This window comes from Sceloporus occidentalis, unplaced genomic scaffold (assembly GCF_023333645.1).
Source record: "Sceloporus occidentalis isolate IW3139 unplaced genomic scaffold, rSceOcc1.0.p SCAF_1, whole genome shotgun sequence".
NCBI classification, from domain to species: Eukaryota; Metazoa; Chordata; class Lepidosauria; order Squamata; family Phrynosomatidae; genus Sceloporus; species Sceloporus occidentalis.
Genome location: NW_028316981.1, coordinates 179,205,011 through 179,231,692, shown reverse-complemented (window position 1 = coordinate 179,231,692; position 26,682 = coordinate 179,205,011). Strand labels below are relative to the sequence as shown.

Sequence of the window (26,682 nt, the reverse complement as noted above, 5' to 3'; positions counted from 1 at the left end):
GGCACACAACAACAACAGCAATAACAAAAACCTCTGAGTTGCAGCTGCTTCTGGGACTGTGACAGCTATTTATGTAATAATTCCTCACCTAATGAGACTGTTTACAGATTAGGGATATTAAGAATATTGCATTTTTCTCTTCCCCTTCAATGAACTCAGGGCTACATATATACTCCACTGCTTCATCTGCATTTTTCCTGCGAGGTGAGTTAGGCTGAGAGAAATTAATTGTTCCAGTGTCACTTTTTGGGATTAATGGATGAGCAGGATTGGGATATAGGTCTCCCTGGCCATAGCCCAGTGCTCATGCTCAGTGGTGCGTCCCTTCAGTCTTTGCTGTACTTCAAATCCCATCTTCTCTCACCATTGTCTATACTGGGAATCACAGTGGCATGATGGGAACGTCACACACTCACTCACACTGGCACTGCAAGATACCCAAGAACACCCTGCCTAAGAGTCATTCAGACGCTGTTGTTTTTTAGCAGAAGAATGCGAATAACCTCAGTCATGCATTCCGGGGTTGTTATTCACAGCATAGAACCATTTCTCTGTGCATCTCTATGAATTCAGTTGCTTACACGTGCCAACACTTGAATAAACACGGAGTTGACAATGCAAATGTATTCATAATGTATTCCAGGCATGCAGTTTAATCCTAGGTTTATTCACATTGGTTATTCACATTGCCAACTTGCAAATCTTTTTTAAAAACTCTGGGGGGGGGGGGGGAATCCTGGTATTGATTATCCCAGGTTAAGTGGGGGGGGGATTTGGCAATCTCCCCCCCAGAAAAACTTAATGGGGTGCATTCAGGATGCATTTGAACAATGGAGATTCAAACTGGATTCATCCTGGATTATTTTCACTGTCTGAATAATCCCCAAGAGCGGAGAGAGAGACTTCTTTGGGAAGTGGTTTACAGTTTATGCAACCACCTCGGTAGGAGAGGACTGTTTGTATATCAGTGATCTCTCTCTGGGTGCTGCACTGCCTCTCAAATCCAGAAAGTCAGAGAATAGCCGCAGAAGGTGCCTATTGTCATTACTGACCGGGAAGGAAGGAGACTGTGTGGGTGCATTTGGGATGCTTTTGTTCTTTTTGCCTGTGGCCAACTAAGCGCGTTTCCTGTGGCAGGAAACCCCAAAGACCACAGTGTACCATGAAGAGATTTTAGCCAGGAAAGGTTGATTTCACACGGGTCTTTTTCCGGCTTTTTCTTTTTTTAAAAAAAGTCCAGAGCTATATAGGTTTCATTTGTTTCTTTCCCACTCATCAGATAAGTATGGGAAAGTAGCTGTCTCTGGCCATCTTAATTCTCCTGTACTGACATTCTGTTTTGATGCTGTGGGTTAAAAGACAAAGAGCTGAGACTGTCACACTTTTTTTGAGAGGACTGGTCAGATGATGTTAGCGAGAAAATAAAGTCAGATTTTGAATTAATCAGAGCACCAGTATTGTGCTGAAAGAATTCTATGCAACTAGAACGAAACCAAATGAAACCTATACAGCTCTGGACTTGAATGTTATTTGATGTTTATTTTAATCTGTTGTTCGTATATTTTTGTTGAATGATATTGTGTATCAATTTTGTATTATATTCCATTTTTTAAGAATGTAAGCTACTGGCAGGTCCATTTTTAAATTTAATTTTATTCTATTCTGTTTTATGTGCAGCGCTGTATAAAGCTACAGTACCTTATAAATAAAGTTTAATAATAATAATAGAAGATCTGCATATGCTTTGTTGTTGCTGCTGCTCCTGACTTTGACTTATGGCAACCCTATGAATGTGAGACTGCCTATAGCACAATTATCGATAGCCTTGTTAAGATCTTGCAGACTCAGGGCCGTGACTTCCTTGATTGGGTCTATCCACTTGCAATACATTCTTCCTCTTTTCCTATTGCCTTCAATTTTTCCCAGCATTGTTGTATTTTTCAGTGAGCCATGTCTTCTCATGCTATGTCCAAAATACGACAGCCTCAGTTTAGTCATCTTGGCTTCTGGGGAGAGTTCAGCCTTGATTTGCACTAGGTACCTCTAGCATTAATTTCAGATGGGTTGATTCTCTTCCTACCAGCCTTCTTCACCATAATTATTATTATTATTATTCTCCAGCTATCATTGAGATATCTTAATGGTCCCAGTAAAAGAAATCACTTTTAGTAATTTTGGAGACCTCTAAGGCAGCCATGAGAGAACATGCTGAGATTCAGTTTATGTTTTGTTTTGTTTTTTAATTCAAAAATATAGCCATCTTAGTCTGTAGAATTAGGCCCTCCTTCAGACCGGCCATTAAAGCCGGCCTAGAGGCAGAGTCGGTATGTCGTGTCCAGATGATGCACACCCTGACTCCGCCCCAGAGCACCATGATGTCACACGTCACGGCGCACGGTATCATGGTGCACCTCTGGCACTGCGGCCATATGACGCAGAGCCGAGGGATCACTGCCAAGCCGCAGCAGAACAGCTATGGCTCCTTTTTGCGCCCCTGGAAAGGCTGGATTGGGGCCACGGAGTGCAGTTGCTGCACCCCCAATCTGGCTAGGAAAGGGGAGGCGTTGCACCGCCCCTTTGGGGTGGTCTGTCAAGCCCCTTTGTCTGTAGAGAGGTCTTGTAGCACCTTTGAGACTTAACTGAAAGAAAGAAGTTGGTAGCATGAATTTTCATTGACTAAAGTCTATTTCATCAGATGCCTTTGTTTTTTTAATGTTGACCTAACTATAAGTGAGCATGGATGGGGCATGCAATCTATGCCTCCCATATCTTTCTTCCTATCTGCTACAGAGATAATGCAATGCTAGCTCTATTAAGGAGCTATATTTGTCTGTCATTGTCTTCATGACAATGCCTGTGCCTTATTTACTGAAGTTCTACCAGTGGTCACCTCTTAGAGTCATTGACTCATTTTCATATGGCAGTGATCTATTTTTTGCCAGTGCAATACTATACATGCTTATTCAAAATTAGTGATACTGCTGAATCTCAAAATGAGACAGGTTGTAAGTCCAACCTAGGAGGCTCATACCTCTTGCTAACAAGCTATGACTCAGAGGACAAGAGACTATCACTGTTTTTGTAATTGAAGCTGAGGGTCATTGTGAGATAATGGGTGTTTTCTCCACCTGCATGGTCTTCATGTTGGTATGACAGAAGCCAGTCTTTACTATCTCCTCCTTGATAATAATAGTCCCTTACTGTGTGCTCTGATGAACAGGCATTTCCATTGTTCCTTCTCCTTGTTTTGCTTCTGTGGCCCCTGCCTCCTCCCTATTGATATGCTGAGACAGGGTTGGGAAAATGTGTAAATCTTCAGACATTGTTGGACTATGATTCCCATTATCACTCACCACTGGCTATGCTGGCTGGGGCTGATGGGAGTCACCATCTAGCAAGGCCACACATTCCCCACCCCTTTAACTCTGGTAAACAGAGCACATACGGTAAACATCCAAGCAGGGAAACAGTTATGCATGGGACACATAATGTATACTGTATTTGCACACTGTATTCCATAGGGTCACTTTAGTCATGCTTGTGCATCTGAGGAAGAAGGCTCAAGTCTACCAAACCTTAAGTCTACAAAAGCTCATGCCACCAACTTTTCTCTTTCATTTAGTCTCAAAGATGCTACAAGTTCCCTTTGCATTTAGTCATGCATGTGTGCAAAAATTTGGCAATAACAGGTCTTGAGTCCAAGTTGGATTTGGAACTCAGCACAGACTTTACAAAGTATGATGGGAGTCAGTTTACCTGTCACGATTTAGAAATTTAGTTGAGTTAAACAGGTCTTACCTGGAAGGTGAAGCAATATAAATCTTAATTGCAACCTGCCAGTATATGGAGTTAATGCTTTTTAGTAATGAGCACTCTGGATAAAGGAACTGCAGAAGCACTAGGTTGTTACCTATTATTAATATTTACTTAAAAAAAAAACACACAGTGCCATCAGTGTACAATTTGCTTTATAGTTTCCCCAAGTAAAAAAAATATAGTTCCCTGCCCAAAGAGCTTACCATTTAACATTTAGCAGTGAGAAAATACAAAAGGAAAGTGGGAACTGGAGAAAGGAAAGGGAATGACAAGTCATGATTTGTGAGCAGATGCACATAGAGGACGGGTATGCAAAGTGTGCCTCTCCAGATACGATTGGACTAAATCATCAGTTCTAGCCAACATAATTGTTGGTAAGGTATGATGGGAGTTGCAGTCCCATCAACTGAAGAGCTGCATTTTGTCCACCCCTGTGAGAACTATGTTGACCTACAGATATTTTTGGTCTGCTCTTCTCATGACCTTGTGCCAGTGGCTATGCCAGTGATAGAGAACCTTTTACAGACCGAGTGCCCAAAGTGCAACCTGGACCCCACTTATTTATTACAAAGTGCCACGTCCCTCTGGCTTTCTAGTAAGAAACTCTGGCAAACTCTGTGCTAGGGCAACAGCATGTGTGCCCACAGAGAGGGCTCTGAGTGCCACCTCTGGCATGCGTGCCATAGGTTTGCCATCACTGGTATGCTGACCAGGGCTGACGGGAACTGAAGTCCAATATTTCTGGCAGACTCACTTTGTCTTTTCCTTTTTAAAAAGTAATAGAGCTGGTGTTCTGCCTTCTGATGACAGTATTGTTTGGTAAAGAAAAGGCCAAAGATCCTTATGCTAGGCAGAATACAGAAGGGTTTAGCAGGGCATATTTTATTGTTGGTAAAGATTAAAGGTGTAGTTGAGTACTGGACTAGAATTCTGAAAGACCAGGGTTCTTCAACTCCTCACTTGGCTGGGTAAACCCACCAGGGGACATTGGGCAAGTCACCCTCTCTGAGCCTCAGAGAAAGGCAATGGCAAATAGCAATAGCATTTATATTTCTGTACCACTTATTACAAAACTCAGTAGTCTCTGAGTGGTTTACAACATGTAAGTTAATTGCCCCCAACAAACTGGGTACTCATTCTAGTGACCTATGGAAGAATACAAGGCTGAAGTCAACCCTGGAGCCTTGGAGTTGAACTCACAACCTTGTGGCTGCAATACTGGCATTTAACCACTGCACCATCAGGGCAAACTCCCTTTGAACAAATCTTGCCAAGAAAGCCAACTGTGTGATGGTTACCTCTTATGGTTACCATAAGTCAGGAATGACTTGAAGGCACACAATGACAACAACAAAGCCTAATAATTTTGTGCTGTAAGGAAGTGGACAGTCACCAGGGGGCACTGTGCTGCAAGAAGTTTTGTTTATATCTATTCAGCCTCTAGGGTTGCCCCTGCCTGACTCAAGACAGCCTTCCACAACCTTGTGCCCTCCAGATGTGTTGAGATCCCCTGGCTGAGTGGCTGTAGATTTGTAGAAAGAACTGATGTGCGAAAGGGATGTGAGACTTATTTCCACAATGACAGATGTGCTGTTGTAGCTCCATAGACACACTGGCAAAGATAAACTAGTAGAAGAAGAAAGCTGGAGAGAGCTGTGGCCCCAATAAATTCTGCACTGAGGAGAAGTCCATAGCATTGTGTCCTACAGCAGGGGTGGAGGAACCATGTCCTCCTAGATGCTTAGGATAGTTGTTGTTAACTACCTTCAAGTAGGCTTCGACTCATGGAGACCCTGTGGATTAGACATCTTCAAACCTCCTTGTCCTCCACTGTTCTGCTTAGTTCCTGCAAATCCAGGCCCGTGACCTTCTTGATTGAGTTTATCCATCTTTTTACCCTCTCTTTCTACTGCCTTCTATCTTTCCTAGCATTATTGTCTTTTCTAATGAGTTGTGCCTTCTCATGATGTAGCCAAAGTGCAACAGCCTCAACTTTATCATCTTGGCTTCAGGGGGATTGCAGCCTTGATCTATTCAAGGCTCCATTTGTTTGTCTTTTTGGCCATCCACGGTATCCTCAGCACTCTTCTCCAGCACCGCATCTCCAATAAGTTCATTTTCTTCTTACGCACTTTCTTCATTCTCCAGCTTTTACATCCTTACATAGTGATGGGGAATACAGTGGCTTGGATGATTCCAACTTTGGCGACTAGTTGTATATCTTTACTCTTTAGGATCTTTCATAGCTGCCCTTCCCATTCCTAGTCTAATTTCTAATTTCTTGACTGCAGTCTCTGTTCTCATCAATGTTTGGTCCAAGGTATGGGAACTCTTACTTTTTCAATTTCCTCATTATCTAGGTTGAATGTATGTAGATCTTCCATTGTCATTATTTTTGTTTTCTTTACGTTCAGCAGTAATCTTGTGAAGAGGGTGATTTTCTCTTCTTCAACCCCTGTTGGGTTCAAGCTCCAATTTCCTACTTCCCTGGGTCCTGTTCTGTGAATCATTGGAGGAAATGTCTGCCAATAGGTTTCAGTAAATGATTTCAGCAATGATTTCTAAGAATGATAGGGGTTGTAGACAAAGGCAGTTTCCTTAACCAGCAACTTTGGATGTTAGCAAAGGGTAGGTAGGAAATTGTTTCAAGCTAACAAATTGGTTTGAGCTTTGGACTATGACTCTGGAGACCAGAGTTTGAATCCTCACTCAGCCATGGAAACCCACTGGCTAACTTGGGGCAAGTTACACTCTCTCAGCCTCAAAGGAAGGCAAAGGCAACCCTCCTGCACAAATCATGCCAAGAAAACCATGTGATATGTTCGTCTTAGGATAGCAGTAAGTCAAAAACAGCTTGAAGACACACAACAACAACAAATTGACATCTACATTATTGTATTTTTACTGCAAGGAATAAGAACTGTTCATGGGATTTTCTTTCTTATATATCAGGATGGCAAAAATGGGGCTCACAGCTGTGTGCGGTTCACAATCTCTGTATGACTCCAAATTCACCAAATTTAAAATTGGGGGTCAAATTTCACCTCAAATGATTTTAAACCACCACAAAAATAAGGTGGTTTGGCTCTCCCTCAAAAACCCTAAGACCCCCCTACCTATATAGCAAAATGTGTGTGTGTGTGTGTGTGTGTGTGTGTGTGTGTGTGTGATGACGATCAGCCCAAAATGGAAGTGGTGCAGTGTCACCTCCTGTCACTTTGGATGCACTGTTACAGCACTTTGGAAGATATATGAATGAAAAATGGTCCCCACCCCAGAAGCCCCAGAACTGTTTCTAGGGCAGGGGGCTGAAGATTGGCTGACAGACCATTATGAATATTGTGTGTTTATATGTATGTTTTTACAAAATACAAAAAACAGAATACAGTGAACAACAGGAACAACAATACCACCCGCTAAAGCAGTTAACAACTACTTTACCATAAGGGTAATGACAAAATAATAAGTGAAATACTATTAAACTGTTTAAACTAAAGCATAACATTAAAATATCAAGGAAAGAGAGAAATAAAGAAAATCCTATCAAATGAATGCAAAGATGGCTGTAAACTAGGGCACTCATGCTGGGTATTTCCTCCGGAGGTTTAACTACACAGGAGTCTTTATGGTCCTGATCCCTGGTGCTTGATCATTCCAGATAGTTAGCCTCCCTCCTCAGTCTAGACTTATGCCTTCTTGTTCTGTTCTCAAGCCCCCCTCTTTTAAGGTCCAACTGCTCTCTGCAGTAGTCCATCCTGTCATATACCAGAATGTTTTTCTGGCTTTGGATACTATCCCTTTGACTTGACATAAGGGAAGAACATCATTTGTTCTCTTCCTCAAGCAACAAAATGTCCTCGTCTGGCCCTGTAATCTTTTCTTTTTACTCTGCCTTTGGATTTTCTGTGTTTTTGTCTTTTTCCTCTTCTGTTTTGGCCTAGCGTATTAGAGTGAAGTAGCTGTTGCGCAGACGTAGCGGCAGTATATTTCCAACCACCTCCTTTGACATATTTAAAATATGGGAGTGCTCTGTTAACAGCCTTCCTAAGGAAGAGTTCTGTATAAATCAGAAGCTTTCAGTGTTTGCCGTATTGAACACTTCCACCATTGTTTAAAAAGGCATTATTTTGCAGCCTTTGCTAATGAAAGATACCAGAGATGTCTTTCAGAGCCAGATAGTAAGAAACCTGCCTGTCCTGTGCTGTTCCTTGTGTTCTCTCTCTCTCTCTGAACTAAATAGGTTCTTTTCTTCAGGACTGGGGAGTAACCTGTGGGAGTACATGGATGGTTTCTGACTAGATTCCACTACATCCCTGCAAAATAGCAGTGTGTTGGCATGTGGAATATGCAATGCAGCAAGAATCACAGATGTTTTCTATCTAATATCTCCCTAGTGCTCCATATCAAGAACTACCCTTAGGATGCATAATTTTTGCAGGGGAAGAAGAATTGTGCACATTCCAGGAAATGGATTTTATTAAACCCACGAACAATAATGCTTTCTTTCTTCTCCTGTTTCCTTGTTAAGGAAGCACCAACTCTTTCCCTTTGTACATATTCACCACCCACAACCTGGAAATGAGGTTTTCTTCCCCATTCCCTAACTCTTTCTTCACCATCATACAGTAGGAGCTGCACTATAAAGAATGCATGATAGGAGAATGAGAGGATGACAGGAGGTTTGAAGTCAGTACTGTAGTAGAGATCAAGGTAATTACTGGAGAAGAGGATGCATCTGTTACCTATTGGTGACTGTTGGAAGTGCAGGTTCTCATCATATCCATGCCCCAAAAGAGAGTCCAAAAATTCAGGCACTGTGTTTGCCCATGTCCAGCAATGACTATTAACAGTTTTCATTTCCTGATCTTTTGTAAAGCCATTGGATCTTAATTACCGATTCAGGACCAGGCCAGTCCCCAGATGCTTTGCATTATAACAGAGATAGCTCACAGTAATGCACTGTGGCAGATAATCTATTTTCCCTCTATCTGCTGAGAAGAAGGAACTGCCAAAACCACCTGTGAATAGTCATTGCCTAAGAAAACCCTGTGAAATTAATGGGGTCACCCTAAGTTGACAGGCAACTTGAAGGCACATACACACATACATTGAAAGGATTGCAACTTAGCTGAGAGGAAACAAGGGAAGCCAGAGAATGGTGTCACTGTCTCAACAAATTGATAAATGCTGGTATTCTGACTCTTCTGTTCAGTGGCATCACTAGGGTTGGCATCACTAGGTGCAGTAACTCATGATGCCACCCCCGACTTGAACTCCTCTGATACCATAGCAGATAGAATTCTTAGTAATGTTTTTTGTACTGATGTTACTCATAAATCCTAATTCCTGTATATCACTGAATGTGAGGGCAATAAGTGCGACATAAAAAACGAGTAAAATTAAAAGGCATACCTTTAAATTGCAATATCGTATTCACAGTCTAAATGTATTTACATTTATATAGTTTGATGTGGTTAAAGTGAAAAATTGGTAATATGTGATTATTTTAAAATAATAAATAGTACAAATATAATAAAATAACAATAATGAAGTAAAAAAGCCCCGAGGCCTCACCTTTCTCCTCCCACTGATCCTTGCCCCACTCACACCAACTCTTCCGCTGTGCTCCAGTGTTTTAAAGGGACACAGGTGAACCCCACAGCCCATTTCTGCCAAAAAGCAAGTGTTTGAGGAGCAGTGTATCACCTGCCCCTTAGGATGTCACCTGGTGCAATCCGCATTCAAGTGCTTCTATTCACTCCTGCTGCGTTATAGCTGTGATTTTGAGCCAGGAACAGCTGACCCAAGTTTGGTATCATTTACTGATGAAAGGCCTGCAACCAAATATCTGACTGAGCATTGCAAAGTAATCTATGAATTTCAGTATCTCTGCAGTTTCTGGCCTTGAACTTCTCCTCGTGCTTAATTCTTTTCCAGTCCTCTTCCTCTTTCAGGCATTTCCTCTGCCTCTCATTCCTTTGGATAACTCAATTGTTCAGGTTTATTTCCTAGACTCCCCACATCTGTTAGCCTGCTTCTTTTCCCAATTACCTCCTCCTTTCCTAAGCCTCTTGCCCTTCACTAAGACCAGACCCCTTCTATAGCTGTCGGCATCTAGACTCATTAGAGCATCTGTGTCATTAATTGAGAGAAGTCTAGAAGTGGCAGTCTTTGGATTTTGTGTGCAGCTGCCCCATGTTGAAAGAATGCACTTTAGAACACCTTACTGGCTCTGTTCTGAGGCTGTGGATTGGCTTTACTGTACCAGACTGGTTTTCCTTTCTAGGTTGCCCTGTCTGGGGGTAGTGCTGGCATGAGCTACAAGGTCTTCTATCCTAAATGCTGTGTGTCCTATGCCTCTGATATTCTGGTTCAGTGTTGACCTCTCCACTTGGACATGTTTGGTGAGTTCTCAAGGACTTTGCCATCATAGAATCCTTTCATCCATTACCCTTCCCAGTCCCATATCCTCTAATGACTTTGGTTGTATCAAGAAGGACGAGACAGTTATCTCAGGCAGATTTGGGGTGCAATGAAATGCAGCAAATTCTCCTGTCTTCCAACATTTCATAGATGACGAACATGCAGCTAAACAACATCAGAGCATGGTCAGGATGGGAAAGGTTATTAATGAGGAAACTAGGAGAGGCTGCAGCAGTTTGATTTTGCTTGAGCCTACTGGGAAAGGCAAGACTATGCCCCCAGCTTTCCTGTCCCTCTCCAAAATTAATGGAGTGCAAACTGGTTTTGCACTTTAAACTCAGTCTGCAGCAGCTGAAGCAAGCTGAGGATAAAGGGAGAACCTTTTAAGAACAGCTGAAAAAGTGGGATGACAAAGAATTAATTTGGACTGTTCCTGCCAAATAAGGATAGTTGGAGAGATTTCATTTTAGCTACAGTATATGATTATAATTATTATTGTAAGTTAGTGTTGTAAATTATATCATTGTAAAATTATTATTTTTACTGCCACTGACTGGAGGGGAGTGCTTATGGAATTTTCTGCATGATTTGCCCAAATAAAATGCTTGGGTTTATGTGCTTAGTCTCTTGACTTGCGTGTGTTGGGCTCCCTGTTTGCTGCATTACTTTTGAGCTGGCTCTGAAGGGAAGGCAGACTTTAGCTTCGTAGGGAAAAAGAAAGAAAGACAAAGTCCTGGAATCTGTCTTTTAAAAGTGAAGTGAATAGGGACATCCCTGTTACAGATTCCACCTCGGGTGTGAATTTAATAGGAGGCCTTAAGAAAGACACTACTATCTCAGCTTCAACAGTTCCTTCTACAACTGTGGCAACAAGAGCCCTGACCTACTCTTAACAGGAATGCTGTCATAATTAGGAATGCAAGTCTTAATTCTTTAGTTACAACAGCTTTTAATTCACTAGAAGAAACCTCAGTTTACTAAAAGGTTTTCCCCAGACTGGTTGAGCATGTGATTTTCTTTAAAAAGGTATTTCCTCATTTGGCCATGGAACCCAGTAGGTGACTTTGGTCAAGCCACACTCTCTCAGCCTCAGGGGAGGCCAATAACAAACTTCCTCTGAACAAACCTGCCAAGAAAACCCCATAATAGGTTCACCTTAAGGTTGCCGTAAGTCAAAAATGACTTGAAGGCTCACAAGAACAACAATAATTTTAACTATTTTTACATGTCTTTAAGAATAGCAGTGGCAAGCACCATCTTAAAAGCAATACCCCCTTCTTCTTCCCTCCCATTGGAAGGGATGGCTTTTGCAATAGCTGCTGGAACACATTCTGAAAAGAAGCAAGGACACTTCTTGCATCAGCCCTGTTGTTCTTAATTTCTGTATACAATTCAGTTGATGGAGGATTTACCAACTTGATAAGGGGCTAGTAGAAATAGAAACACACGACACTGGCTTCATGGCAGGTTAGTGATCATTATGACATGTTCCTCTTCTCCTCCTATTTGCATTGTTTCTGTATTGGCCGCAGAGAACGTATAAAGCCCTTTTTGGGAGAATGGCAGCATAAAAATGAAATAAATAAAATAAAGCCCCTTCCTCCCCACTACCATGGAAATGCAATGGGCTGGTGGAGGGAGGGGTGATCTATCCTTCCATTGCCAGCTTGACATTCTTGCTCCTTTGGCTACCTGGTGGGATCTTACATAACAGGTTGGAATTTATATAGAATATAAAGCTCATATAATCAGTTGATAATATTGTACTTTTTACTTGTTCCTCAACGCTAGTAAACACTGTAGTGAGGCCTTTGAACACTTGGCGTATGCTGTAGAAATGCTTAATAATACAGAGTGTTTGCAATATTCTGAATTAATGTCAGACTGAAAGTTCAATGGCCTCTGAAAAGGTGGAAGGAGCAGTATGGAAACAAAATATATTTTAAATTATTTTATTTAAGGCAGTTATTATTTCATGCTTCAGCTAGGAAAGCTCTCAGAGCGATGTACAGATTGATAAAAACAAGACAACCCTTGCCCTCAGGATGATAATCTATGAAAACACAACCTAAAAAGAAAAAAAGGAGGGAAAGGAACACATGTAAACGTTAAGATTCCAGTTCTTAACTTTATGTGGATTGTAAAGCAACCATGGGAAAGGCAGCTGGAAGTTGTGAGCCAGCTGGGATGGGATTTTGGTCTTTATGTATTATGTGTACATCCCATCTTTCCTCCAAAGAGCTCAATATGGCAACTGTGATTCCCTGTCTCCCATTTGTTTCCTCACAACAACCCCGTGAAGTAGGCTAGTCTGAGAGACAGGGAGGGGTTGTTTTTTTTTTTTATCTAAGGAAGATTTTGAACTTTCCAGTATCCCCTTCTGCTATTTTGTTGTTGTTGTTATTAATTGCCTTCACGTCAATCCGGACTCATGGCAACCCTATGGATGAGACACCTTCAAGACTCCCTTTCCTCCTATGCTCTGCTTAGTTCCTGCAAAGTCTCACTTGTGACCTCCCTAATAGAGTCCATGCAGACCTCCTCTCTTTCTATTTCCGTCCACCTTTCCTAGCATTATTGTTTTTTCCAGTGAGTCATGGCTTCTCATGATATGTCCAAAGTATGACAGCTTCAGTTTTGTCATCTTGGCTTCCAGAGAGATTTCTGGCATGATCTGCTGTTTTTGGCCTTCCATGGGATCCTCAGCACTCTCCTCCAGCACCACTACTCAAATTAATTGATTTTCTTCCTATCTTCTTTCTTAACTGTCCAGTTCTCATGTGTGGTAATAGGGAAAACAATGACTTATATGATCTGACTTTTGTGTTCAGTTGTATATCTTTGCATTTCAGGGTCTTTTCTAGATCTTTCATAGCTGCTCTCCCCATTCTTAATTTTCTTCTCATTTCTTGACTGCAGTCCCCATTTGTATCAGTGTTTGATCCCAGGTATGAGCACTCCTTTACTACTTCTATTTCTTCATTGTCGATTGATTTTGTCTAGATTCTCCGTAGTCATTATTTTTGTTTTCTTTATGTTCAACAGTAGGTCTTGCCTTTGCACTTTCTTACATGATCTTCCTTAGTACTTGTTACAAGTCTGGGAGGTTTTCTGCTAGTACTATGGTGTCATCTGTGTATCTTACATTGTTGGTATTCCTTCCTCCTGTTTTCACTCCTCCTTCTTCTGTGTCCGAGCCTGCTTGTCTTACAACATGTTCTGCATATAAGTTGAACAGATAGGGTGATAAGATACAGCCTTGTCTGACCCTTTTGCCAATTGGGAACCATTCTGTTTCTCCGTGTTCTTTTCTGACAGTAGCTTCTTGTCCGCAGTACAGATTCCTCGTCAGGACTATCAGATGAGGAATCTGTACTCAAGACAAGAGGCTTCAGAATTTGAACTTGGGTCTTTCCAGCTTCCCCTCCCACTATACTCTAGCCCTATTCAAATCTTGTGTGTATTGGCCAACCGAGTATACAAGTAGAGATCATGGGCCCTACTATTAAGCAGGGTGAAGCAAGCAGCTGATCTTTAGTGTTGTGAAGTAACAGCTAATGGTTAGCTATTTAATTTATGCTTACTGTGTTTTTGTTACCACCAGGAGAGGTTCGTGGGGGGATTTGTGTGCCCCAGGTGCCAAAATAACATAGTTAGCCTTGCTGTTCAATTTGATTGAAGATGGATAGCCTCACGGTCATCCAGGGTGACCAGATGTCCCATCCATGAAAGATAAATGTGGGACATTACAAAACAACAGCTAAAAACAATAATATATATGTAAATTCATGCTTCTTAGTCATGCTCAAAATGGAGGACATTTTGGAATTCCTCCTGGACAGAAGGTTGAGATGTAGGACATGTCCTGGAAAAGGAAGGTGTCTGGTTACTCTGCTTGTTTGGGCCCTCTCCATGCCAGGCAGCCCATTATCCCATGGGGTAGCTCTGACCACAGTACCAAGTATGCCAGACCAGAGCTTGGCAGTAATAAGTTATTCTTGTTAACAAACATAACAACTGTAATAAGTTATTCATTTATATTACACCCTTTCCCCCAGTGTTGGGTCTCTAGGTGGTATACAAAATTTAAAACAAATACGGTGGTCCCTCCACATTTGCTGGGGTTAGGTGTGAAGGACCCCCATGAAAACCACAAATAAAATAGCACTATTCTTTTTACCTAGGAGAACACTTCTGTAGGAATCTCCAGGTCCTCCAGTGCAACTCTGTGTTCAACATCTACTATAAGTTGACCATAGAATCATGCTGGAGGAGCTACAAATGCCCAGAGAAGTGTTTTCTCTAGGAACTTCTAGGTTCTCCAGCACAACTCTATGGTCAACTTCCAGCAGAATTGCACTGGAGGACTTAGAGATTCCGAGAGAGAACATATTAATCAAAATGGTAAATAATTAAATCTGCAAAAGTCAAAGCCACAAATAGTTGAAAACACAAAGTCATAAATAAAAACATACTAAAATGTGCGATGACATTGGGAGAACAGGGTTCAGATCATGGCTCCGCCATGGAAAGCCATTGAGTGATCTTGCACAAGTCACACTCTTAGTCTCAGAGAATGGTAATGGCAAACCTCCTATGAAGAAACTTGCCAAGAAAACCCTATGATAGACTTGCTTTAGTGTTGCCATAAGTTGGAAATTACTTGAAGACACAACAGCAACAACAATTACAATTAAATTAAGTCCAGCTCTCCATAGAGTTAAAAGCATTTAAAGCAAAGCCATTAAAATAAAAAGTAAAAAAAAGTAAAGATGAGAAATAATGTCCATACTTGTAATGCTTAGTAATGAGGTAGATTGAAATTGTCTTTCAGCAGTATTCCTAAACTGTGGGACTGATGTTATAAAATAGCGATCCTAACATAACAGCTATCAAACTGGTTATTTTTAAAGTTTGTTTTTGGGGATTTTTTAAAAGAGTCATTATGAAGAGAAATTTCCAAAATGGATACCATTCACTCACATCTGTCCTACAATTTGTTTGCTTTTTAAAGGTAATGAAAAATCAACAACGTTATGATTAACACAGCAATTTTCTAAGTAAATATATAATTACATCAATAGCAGTGTCACTTTGGCAGTGGAGAATTGGGGTGAGTATGGCTGGACCAAGCTATTTAACAAGTTACTTGTAAAAATTAGGTGTCCAAGCGCTGTGTCGAAATAGCTCCCGCCTTCTACAGTCGACAAAGGGTTCACTGAGACCTCAAACACCAATGTCATGGTTAAGACCAATGGCGTCACTAGGGTTGGTGTCACCCGGTGCAATGGCTCATGGTGTCACCCCCCGCCCATTGACCTCCTTCCATACAACACCATACAGAATCCTTAGTAATGGTATTTGTGTTAATGTTAAACATAAATCATAATTCCCATACATCACTGAATGTAATTTCAACAGTTGTTACATAAACAACCAACAAAATTAGAATTATGCCTTTCAGTTGCAATATCAGCTGCCTAGTAACACTACTGACTGTGTGCCAGCCCTGATCAGCAGCATCTGTATGGCCCTTGATGCCTTCTCCTCCTCCTCTGAGAAACAAGGGCTTCCGCATAGAAGGAGAGCCAGTAGATGGAGCTGAAGAGAAAGGATAAGGACAGTCACTCTGGGAGGGTGTTGGGTCTGGTTCTCTTGTGTACTCCCTGTTCCTACCTGCAGGGCAGGGAGCCAAGAATGTGTGGAATCTGATCTAACCGAGGCTAAGACAAACACACAGCTGCAATACCTAGAGCCAGGCCATACCATCCGCTTGGGACAAAGGGGTGATGGCAGGGATCTCAGGTTCAGATGGAAAAGGGAGCAATTCTTGCCCTCCTCGAGAGTCTTTGGGGAGAGCAAAAAAGGTCAGCCTCTCTGACCAATTGCCTCTGCATCTGTGTTTGCACATTTGTGGATGCTTTAGCCAATATACATTCCAATAGGTGTGCAAACATTTAGGCAACCATGCACATCTTAAACGCTTAGGCACATTTTCTGTGTTTCACCAAACAGTGAAACCTTTATGGGGCCAACCAAAATGCACAATATGCTTTTGCAAGTTTTTGAAGCTCCACCGGTTTCTTCCTCAGGCAAGGTGTTAAAAGCCATGCAGAACACCTTTTAACACCTTGCCTGATGAAGAAGCCTGTGGAGCTCCAAAACCTTGCAACAGGTATATTGTGCATTTCGGTTGGCCCAATACAGATAGCACTATTTGGTGGATTTTTTTGATGTTACTGGATTTGCTATATGGCCAATACGGCTACCCCTGGATATTTTCTGTGTTGGTTCAGGGTTTTTTGTTGTAAGGTTTTTCAGGATGTTACAACAGAATTCTGTATCACAACATATAAAGAGTCCTGCAGCACCATCGACATTTATATTTATATATTACATAGTGTTTGTGTGTGTATAATATCTCCACAAAATGCATCTAAGGAAGTAGTCTCAAGTCTAGGAAAGCTCATACTACCAACTTCTTTCTCTCAGTCTGAAAGGTGCTACAAGATCTCTTTCCATACAAATATATTCTATTTATTACAGATGCATGGAGTAAATGGGCCATAATCCACAAAGGCTCACACTATAATGAATTGCATTTGATGAAGTGGACTAGAGTTGAAGAAAGCTTAGGCTTTCTCATTCTCAAAGGTGCTACAGGATGCTTTTCTATCTATTTATGCTGTTTGTCTTCAAGAGTCCCACAGGGTTCTTTGGTTTCATTTGGTTTGTTTGCTTTTGCTAGAGGAAGCATGCCTATCACACTGGGAAAAATTGCAGCACATTGTCACTGCTGGTACTTTGGGACATAAAACTGTACCAGGTTAATATAGGAGAGCCAACATGGCATAGTGGTTCGAGTGTTGGACTGTGTGCATCTACACTGTAGAAATAATGCAGTTGGACACAAGTCATATGCTCTCAGCCTCAGAAAAAAGCAATAGCAAATCTCTGAACAAATCTTACCAAAAAAACCCCACAACATTATAAGGTCTCGGCAGGATTGCCATAAATCGGAAATGACATATAGAATCATAGAGTTGGAGGAAACCCCCAAGGGGCATCCAGTCCAACCCGCTGCCATGCAGGAACACACAATCAAAGCACCCTTGACAGATGGGCAGCCAGCCTCTGTTTAAAAACCTCCAAAGAAGGAGGCTCCGCCGGACTCCAAGGCAGCGTGTTCCTGTGTCTGAAGGCACATAACAATAACAACATAGGAAAAGAGGAAGACCACATTCCAAATGGATAGACTCAGGTCCAAAACACACTGCAGAAAAGTTCCAGTTTAAGACCACTAGCTCTGTGCTGGGGAAACATGGGGGTTGTAGTTTATTGTGACCCCAGAGCTCTCTGACAGAGAAGGCTAAATGTCTCACAAAGCTACAGTTCCCAGAATTCCCAAGCATTAAGCCAAAGCAGTTCAAATGGTCTCAGATTGGATTATTTCTGTGGTGTATTTTGTCCCTTAATCAAGGAAGCCAGGGCTGGCCTGGCTTTGCAAGACCTGAGCACAGCTATTGAGGATAGGATGACTTGGAGGTCTGTCATTCATATGTGTGTGTTTGTGTTGTGTGCCTTCAAGTCATTCCTAACTTCTAGCCACTCTAAGTAAGAAACCTATCCTGGGGTTTTCCTATGAGAGCTGCCCTCCAAAACATCTTGAAGCCTCCATGTGAGAACGAAACCTGGAACATGGTGCCACTTTTCTCTGTTTTTAATTGTCCTGTTCTCTCAATATTGTAAGACACTCCCGGTTCTGAGAAAAGAGTGGGAGATGAATAGATATAAGAATAATAGTTGTAGTAACATTTGTTTCACTGCCTCCACCATGGTTTTCTTACTGGAGTACTGCTCAGAGGCAACACTGTTGTTGATGTGTGCCTTGAAGTCACTGAAGTCATTTCCAACGCGTGGCCACCCTAGGTGAGAAATCTATCCTGGGGTTTCTGGGACAAGGTTTGTTCAGAGGAGGTGGGCCGTGGCCTCCTTCCCCTGAGGCTGAGAGAGTGTGACTTGCCCAAGGTGGCCCCTAGTGGGGTTTCGTGCCATTCACAGGAGTGGACAGCCACTGAGCCACAACAATAGTGGCCAGGCGAGGGTTAAAAGGTGGGGCCCCTCCTCTTCCACTCCCCCCTTCCTTCCTTCTTTCTTTCTTTCTCTCTTTCCTTCTTTCCCTTGTTGCTCTGGAGGTTGGTTGGGCACCGCCTTCACTTCACTTTGGTTCAGTCCTGGAGCTGGGGCTCCTTGAGGTTCTCGGTTGGTTCTCTGGAAGGGGAGCCACTGGGGGGGCTCTTGGCTTTGCAAAGACAGAGGTAAGAGGTTTTGGGGGGGCTCCCTGGCACTTCTTAACTTCATGGGAAGCTTTAAAGTTTGGACTACTTTGTGAAACCCCTTTCCAAGGGACTGCTTTGTGGAGTCACTTAAGTTGGCAGCTATTTTATTTTATTGCTATGGTGCAAAACACACCGTAGAAATAATCCAGTTTGAGACTGCTTTAACTGATTTGGCTCAATGCTAGGGAATTCTGAGAACTGTAGTTTTGTGTGACATCTAGCCTTTTCCTTCAGAGAACTCTGGTGCCACAATAAACTACAATTCTCAGGATTCCCGAGCACTGAGCCAGGGCAGTTAAAGCGGTCTCAAACTGGGTTATTTCTGCATTGTGGATGCAGCCTCTGTCTCTGTCTCTCCTCCCTCTGCTTTGTTTCCTGGTATTCCAGAAACATGATGGTGGAGGGGTTGTGTGCATAAGGCGGAGAGGGAAGTTGAGGCACAGGTCTCCCACGAAGATTGAATCCAGAGTCACTCCCCAGATTCCTTAGCTTGTGTGTGGACACAGGGCAGAAGGAGGTCAGGTCAGCCCCCTTTCTGCTCTTGAGGGCTGGTTTCCCCACATCCAGGTTTTGTGGGGGAGCTGCACTGACAAATGTCTGGAGAGGATGAGGGTGCATCTGCACTGTAGAAATAATGCAGTTTGACTCCACTGTAAGTGTTGTTGCTGCATCCTATGGAATCCCAGGATTTGTAGGTTTACAAGTCTTTAGCCTTCTCTGCCAAAGAGGTTTGGTCCCTTGTTGTTGTTGTTGTTTGCCGTCAAGTTGTTCCAACTTACGGTGACCCAAAGGCAAACCTATCATGGGATTTTCTTGACATGTTTCTTTAGATGGGGTTTGCCATTGCCATCCTCTGAGGCTGAGAGAGTATGACTTGCCCAAGGTCACCTAGTGGATTACATGGCTGAGTAGGGATTCAAACCTGGTCTCCAGAGTCGTAGTCCAATGCTCAAACCATTACACCATGCTGGCTCTCTGGCATAGTGGTTTGAATGTTGGACTCTGGAGACCAGGGTTCGATTCCTTGCTTGGCCATGAAATCCACTGGGTGTCCTTAGGGAAGTCACACTCACTCAGTCTCAGGGGAAGGCAACAGCACATCTAGTCTGAACAAATCATGCCAAGAAAACCCCATGATAAGTTCTCCATTAGTCGAGAACAATTTGAAGGCACACAACGACAACTGGTGCCTCACAAAACTACAAATCCCAGGATTATGTTGGATGGAGCCTTGGCAGTTAAAATGGTGTCAAACTTCATTGTTTCTACAGTGCAGACGCACATTCTGATGAAATAAAAGCTCAAAGAGACAGGCTGTGAGGAGAAGAAGCTGGCTGGGTTTGGGGTGGGGGGAACTGGTTTCCTAAAACAGTTGTGATAGATTCTTATGGTTTCCTGCACTCCACCTGGTCTTTTGCTTTCATGGCAAGTGACTTGGCTATACATTTTTGTCTGTTCTTAGAAAATGTAGGAGGAAAATCTTTGGGGTGGAAGGCATATGAGGGGGTCTGATCAAAGATTTTTCACTCTGTTTTATGGCCAAAAGTGGGTTTGTGTGGGGTGCATGTGACAATGAGATAGAGTATGGGTATTTGAGGCAATGAGAGCGATCCGGAGGGGCCCTCAAATATTGGTGGTGTTGCCCCTCACCTCTCATTCATATTGAAAAACAGGCTAGAACTATGCTTGACCAGCAATGTATATGAAATGTAAGGCCGGCGCTATTAGCATTTCAGGCTTTAATTAAATTAATTTTGTGCATTAATTTTATGCCTAGTTGATGTAATGTATCAGGTGAAGAGACTGAGCTGTGAATGGGACGCCTCAGTTTAAATCCCTTGGCCACCACAACCAAGCCCAGCTCTCTCACTTTGTTCCTCTTCCCTCCATTTGCAACATCAAAGATAATGAAGCCTTTATTCTAGGATAGTTTTAAAGCAGAGAGATCAGCCACCAGCCATGGACTACAACTCTCATAGTCCCTGACCTAAGGGGAGTCACAAGGGTTGTGAATTCTCAGAAATAATAGGTATGTTAAGTAAATTCAGATGTGAAAGATACGTGCTTCTGCACAATTTGCATTCTCTCCAAAGCCCTGTGAAATGGGAGGCGAAGTCTTCCCATTTTACAAGTCAGGAACCTGAAGTTAAGACAAATCCGTGTACTCTGGGCCCCATCAATGAGTTTATGGCTTAAAGAGGGACATCACCTTCCAGTTCATCCCCTTTTTTCTACTAGTATGGGCAGTTTGTGGCCTTTCAGGTGTTACTGGGCTGTAGTTCACCTCACCACTGGTATTGCTGGTTATATTGCTAGGATCGGCAGTCCATCATCAGCCTGGAGAATGACAAGTTATTTGCCCCTGTATTGTGTTGGCAAAATACTTTATAGGACATATGATTTTATCTCTATGAAAGCCATTGTGATATTATAGGGGTTAGAGAGTGTTGAGTAGAGCCACTGTGCTGTTGTAGTTTCAGTGATGGACTATAGCTCTGGAGACCAGGGTTCAAATCCTGACTCAGCCATGTAAACCCACTGGGTGACCTTGGGCAAGTCACACTCTTTCACAGGATGGCAATGGCAACCTCCCCCCCCCCTCCAAAGAAAAGAAACTTGCTAAGGAAACCCAATGTTAGGTTCACCTTTGGTTTGCTACAAGTCAGAAACGACTTGAAGACACACAACAACGAGAGAGTGTTGGCCTAGGACTGTTGGAAGACTGGAGTTCAAACCCATCCCCTAATTGGGCTCCTCTGTCTTGGTAGAAAGTCACACAATGGATGTAATAAATAAAGCATTGGGGCGGGGGGTGTATGTCTGTGGTAGAAGAGCATGTGCTTTGCTTGTATGAGGTCCCAGGTTCAGTCACTGGCATCTCTACTTTCTATATTTTGAGCCAGTGCGGTGTAGTCCTTTGAGTGTTGGACTGGGAGACCAAGATTCAAATCCCTACTTAGCCATGGAAACCCATTTGGTGACCTTGGGCAGATCACACTCCCTCTGAAAAGAATTTTGCCAAGAAAACCCTTTGATAGGTTCACTTAGGTTGCCATAAGTCAGAAATAATTTGAAGGCACACAAATTTACACAAATAAATAAAAATAAAATAAAACCAGACTCTTGTAAATAAGAAGACAGTAGTAGTGTAGCAGGGGAGCTGTATGCTGATCCATTGACAGAAAAGTAGAAAAAATAAGTTTGAGGACTTTTGTTCTGTAACATTCATCAGAGCAAAGCATTGAAGAAGAAGAAGAAAAATCTTTAGACAGCTGAACTGGTTAGAGAATTGGAACCACCTAGATTTGATACGTGGCCTTGGGAAGGAGCCAATTTCCCTTGCTGTGCATGTGTACATGCTCAGAGGTACTATCCTCACATTCTAATTTTTGCATTTGGGGTGACCCCAGGCCTTGAAAATGGGAGATGGAACCAAGCATGGGCTCCAGTGAAGCCCAGTTCCTGGACTGTGTTGCTCTTGGAAAGATCATTCTGAATCTAGAAATTAGTGGTTACAAAGGGTATCTGGGTGGGTGGAGGGCTTTGCAGGAAATTGCTACCTTGCTGACTCTGGGAGATGTGTTGTGTCCTGCCCAATCTGACTCTTGTCTGGGGATTAGGTGAACCTTTGCCTTAGGCTGCCAGCCAAGATGACGTTACCCAAGTGTCGCAAGGATTTCCGGGGAAAGTCTCCACCTGCTGAACTGTGCCCATCCACTGCAATCCTAAAATGCTGTCTCTGCCACCCCACCCACTTTTGCTTTCTCTCTTTCTCATTCTGTTTTTCTTCCAAGGTTTGCTTGTTACTTTACCTCGCTCCTTTTCTCCAAGTCTTAATCTTTGGTGCGTTTCTGCAAGAATTATTGTGTGGTAAAAATTCTAGATTGTGGCCGGAGGCCTCTGTTCAAATCCCTATTTGGTTTAATGTTTCACCAATGTATGTATTTATTTATACCCTGCTTTTGCTTCATGACGCAAGCTGACTTATACAATTTGAAAATTATATTAATGGGAATAGTATTTATTTGTTATAAAATAGATTCATGTGTGGTATAAGATGCTAAGGAGTCAGATGGATGGAAGCAATGTAAAACAGTGTAAAGAGCCAGTGTGACGTAGTGGTTTGAATGTTGGACTATGACTCTGGAGACCAAGGTTCATTTCCCCATAATATCCACTTGGGGACTCTGGGCAAGTCTCATGCTCTCAGCCTCAGGGGATGGCAATGGCAAACCTCCTCTGAACATATCTCACCAAGAAAACTCCATGATAGGTTTGCCATAGAGTCACCATAAGTTGGAAACAACTTGAAGGCACACAGCAACTACAGTATTTATTTATTTATTTAGAGTATTTATACCCCACTCTTCAGCAACAAGGGCAGTCAGGGATGAAAATACTACAAAATACATAGAACAATGTAAACCATTAAAAACTATCATTTGAAAAGCATATACCAATGTAAGGCAAGATCCCTCAAACTCAAATCCTTTGCTAATGAGCTACATTTTAGCTTGCGGCTGGAGTGAATTAAAAGTGGTGCTGAGCAATCCTCTAACAGCAGTGTGCTATTTTATGGGACAGTAATGCAGGGGAAGTTGGGTACAAATTCCTATATATAGTCAACAGAGTGGGAAAAACGTTTTAAAAAAATAAAAGCTCTCCAAGTGCATTTAGCACGGCTGGTAGCTGACACTCAGCCACTTGTATTCTGTGTACTCATGTTGTGCAAGCTTAGTGTTTTGATACTTAAGATCAAGCTTTTCTATTTGTATTAAAATGCTGAAAGTTCCACCATTTTAACTTATGAGGCCAGGGGTGGGATGTCTGTGTCCCTGAACAGGATGTCATGTGATTGTTGTTGTTGTGCGCCTTCAAGTCGTATCTGATTTATTGTGACCCTAAGGTGAACCTGTTATAGCTTTCCTAGGCCAAGCTGGGAATTGAACCTTGGTCTCTAGAATTGCAGTCCAACACTCAAACGACCATGCCACATTGTGGCCCTGGGACTCAATTCAAAGGCCTTTCATAAGGGATCTGTTCAGGTCTTTGCAAGGGCAATCTGATGCTTCCCAGCAGCCTGCCTAAGCAAAGAGGAAGTGAGAACAGTGTGCAAAGACAAGGAGAGAAGGAAAAGAGAAAAAAGGATTAGGTTCACCTACTTCGACTTTGTCCACTGCTGTTGTCCACTGCCCCCCCCAACAGATTTACATTCCTGAGACAATGTTGGCCTCAGTGTGTGTGTGTGTGTGTGTGTGTGTGTTGAAGAGAATGTGTTTCCCACCCCTGCTTTATGGAGAGAGCTTTTGCTGTCCTAGGGTCCCTCCGCAGAAAAAAGAAGACAGGATAGGTGCCGCGCCAATGGAGCTGACTCCCCATTTATACTCCATCCTTATCTGGATAAAGAATCCCCCTGAGTCCTGGATCGTGACCTGGTTGACTGCTGAATCATCAGCCCAGCCACCTGCCACCCCACCTGCACCCGCAACATTTCAAGCAGGAGAGTAACTTCTTCAAAGTGAGATTTGCAGAGATTGACTCAGTCAGTTTGCATGTTGCCAGTGCTCTGTTTCATTTTGGTTTCCCAGGTGCAGGTTGTTGTTGTTTTGTTTTGTTTTGTTTAAAATGCAAGGGTGCCTGTTCTGTCTTTTCTCAGAGAAGTCACCTTACTTTTCCACTCCCTGAGAAGAGGCAGCCAGCAGTGTCTGGGAGCGGTAGAGAGAAGGTGTTGACACTAAACAGTCATGGGAAAGGAATTGGCTGAGGGTGGGACGGGGGCACAGGCCAGGAAAATATCCCCAGTGGCAAAGAGGCAGTCCGGGTTATCCCCTTCCCTTCTACTCCCATTGTTTTATGCAGGAGCAAGGTGGGACTGATGTGCTCACAGATACATAGCAGTAGTGTGTGTGTGTGTGTGTGTGTGTGTGTGTGTGAGAGAGAGAGAGAGAGAGAGAGAGAGAGAATGAGAAGGAAACAGAAAATGCAAGGTGTTTTATTTCACCTTTGGCTATTTTGTGTCTGAGAGGCTTGGCTCTAAATTCACAATTGGCTACACTGTGGTTGAAAGGAGGAAGAAAAGGAAGGGAAGCAAGAGGGAGAGAAAGAAGAAAGAAAAAGAAGGAAAGGAAAGATGGAATTTTGTGTGTCCAAATAGACATTTTGTTGCACTGTGTGTGTGTCTATGTGTGCCTGTGTGTGTGTATTAGAGGGAGAGGGAATGGGAATGTAAATTCACTTTTGGCTACATTGTGCGTGAAAGTGAGGGTGACAGAAGTTCAGCTGTCTGAATTCACATTTTGCTATGCCCTGTGGTGTCCTGGGCGAGAGAGGAGAATGTATGTTTATGTCTCTGGGCAAGAAGGATGAATCTTTGGTACAATGGCAGCACCAGCAGGAATACAATCTACAGAACATGTGAGGGAAATGGCTTCCCGAGGCTGTTCTACCTGTCATGGATGTCGTTTTTCGGGGTGATTCATGCCAAGAGCCGTGCTGGACTCTGCTGTGGCTGGATTAGTTACGTAACTGGGGGAAGGTTTTCCTGGCTGTGTTGTTCTCTGGACTCCCAGCTGGGCTTGGCCTTGATCTGGTCTCACGGTGAAGCAGCTGTGGGATTTGGCCTTAGCCCAGAAATATTGAGAGCGGGCCAGCTGTCTCTCTGCCCCCAGACTTCCCATTGTGCATGTCTGCAGTCTTGCTCTTTGGCACGGGGAGGAGAGGAGAAGGGAAGGGAGGCAGAGCTGAGAGTGGGACTTTTGGCCTTTGCTCCCCGGAAGGAGTGCTGGCTTTGAGCCAACCTCAGGTAGGAAGGAGAGGCAATTGTGCACCCTTGAACAGGTATGATATTCATAGGTTTTCTCCAGCTTGTTCTCTCCTGTAATAACTAGGGTTGGTGTCTATCAAGGAAACCCTAATTTATGTCAGTCAATGTAAACATATAAATCAACATAACATATGCAAATGCACTTTTAAAAAAATACTGAGAGCACTGCTGATAAGGCTCGGGGATGTGCAAACCATCCATTTAGTAGCGCACTGTATTTAGCCAATTAGAAGGAAGCTAAAATGGGAAAAAGTTAATATCCAAGAGACAGTATCCCCATGATTTTCTGTGGATTTTTTGGGCTATGTGGCTGTGGTCTGGAAAAATTTATTCCTGACATTTTGCCTGCATCTGTGGCTGGCACATTCAGAGGGTGGTGGCATGGAAGTTTGTGGGGTATATATACTTGTGTGACCCTTGGTTGGGAGGAAGTGCCAGCCACAGATGGAGGCCAAACATCAGGAATAAATTCTTCCAGAACACAGTCATATAGCCCAGAAAACCCACAGAAAACTATGGACACCATCTGTGAAAGCCTTCAACTTCACAGTATCCCCATGATACTAGGGGTGGTGGTGGAGGAGGAGGATATGGTGCTACTTGAGTGTTAATAGAGCCATCCAAACCCTGTTTATTTCAAGATGCTGTGGACTACAACTCCTAGAAGCAGACAAGCCAGCATTATCAGTGGCTGGAAATTATAGTTGTTATTTGATGGCACGCCTTAAGCAGCAGGTGAGGGTTTGGGGTATGTTGTATTTACTGAAATTCCTAGTTGCCAAGTGAATTGTTTCAAGGACCCGTTGAGGGCTGGTCATCACCAGTGACAGGAATCTCAGGCCTGTTACAGACTGCCAAAATAAAGCTGCTTCGGGTCTCTTTGGAGGTATGCTGTTTAAATGATGCATAGGTCCTAAGAGTCTGGAGGTCGCGCCAAAGCCACACTCCATTCCTAAGCAGTGGAGTGCAGCTTTGGTGCAGCTTCCGGATTCTTAGGATGCATGCATCATTTAAACAGCATACCTCCAAAGAGACCCGAAGCAGCTTTATTTTGGCAGTCTGTAACAGGCCTCAGTCAACAAGGTTTCTGCTTTGCTGAGTTGTCCTTTTGGGGGATCCAGGTCAAATGGACCGTGTAACCACCGCTGACATTCTCCCTTTGTGCTTTTACAGTGGATAACTGTCAGGAGATATTGAAAAGCAGAGCCAGCTCTGCCATTAGGGCAGTTAATGTTTAATTCTCTAATTTGTTGCTAATATATATTTATTGCTAGGGAGACG

The 26,682-nt window shown here is 42.9% G+C and overlaps 1 protein-coding gene across 3 annotated transcripts in view; it reads left to right on the top strand.

The window, feature by feature from the left end:
* The window catches only part of CCDC120 (coiled-coil domain containing 120), a 50,901-nt gene that overhangs the window by 10,271 nt on the left and 13,948 nt on the right, over nucleotides 1-26,682 (top strand). The window contains exon 1 of one of the 3 annotated variants that reach the window (XM_089484363.1): nucleotides 18,454-18,557. The exons of 1 other annotated variant lie outside the window; for it this stretch is intronic. The gene's annotated coding sequence lies outside the window, so the exon portion shown is untranslated. Of the gene's footprint in view, nucleotides 1-18,453; nucleotides 18,558-24,073; nucleotides 25,095-26,682 lie in introns of those variants that run through there. One more of the 3 variants, XM_089484369.1, reaches the window with a different exon arrangement.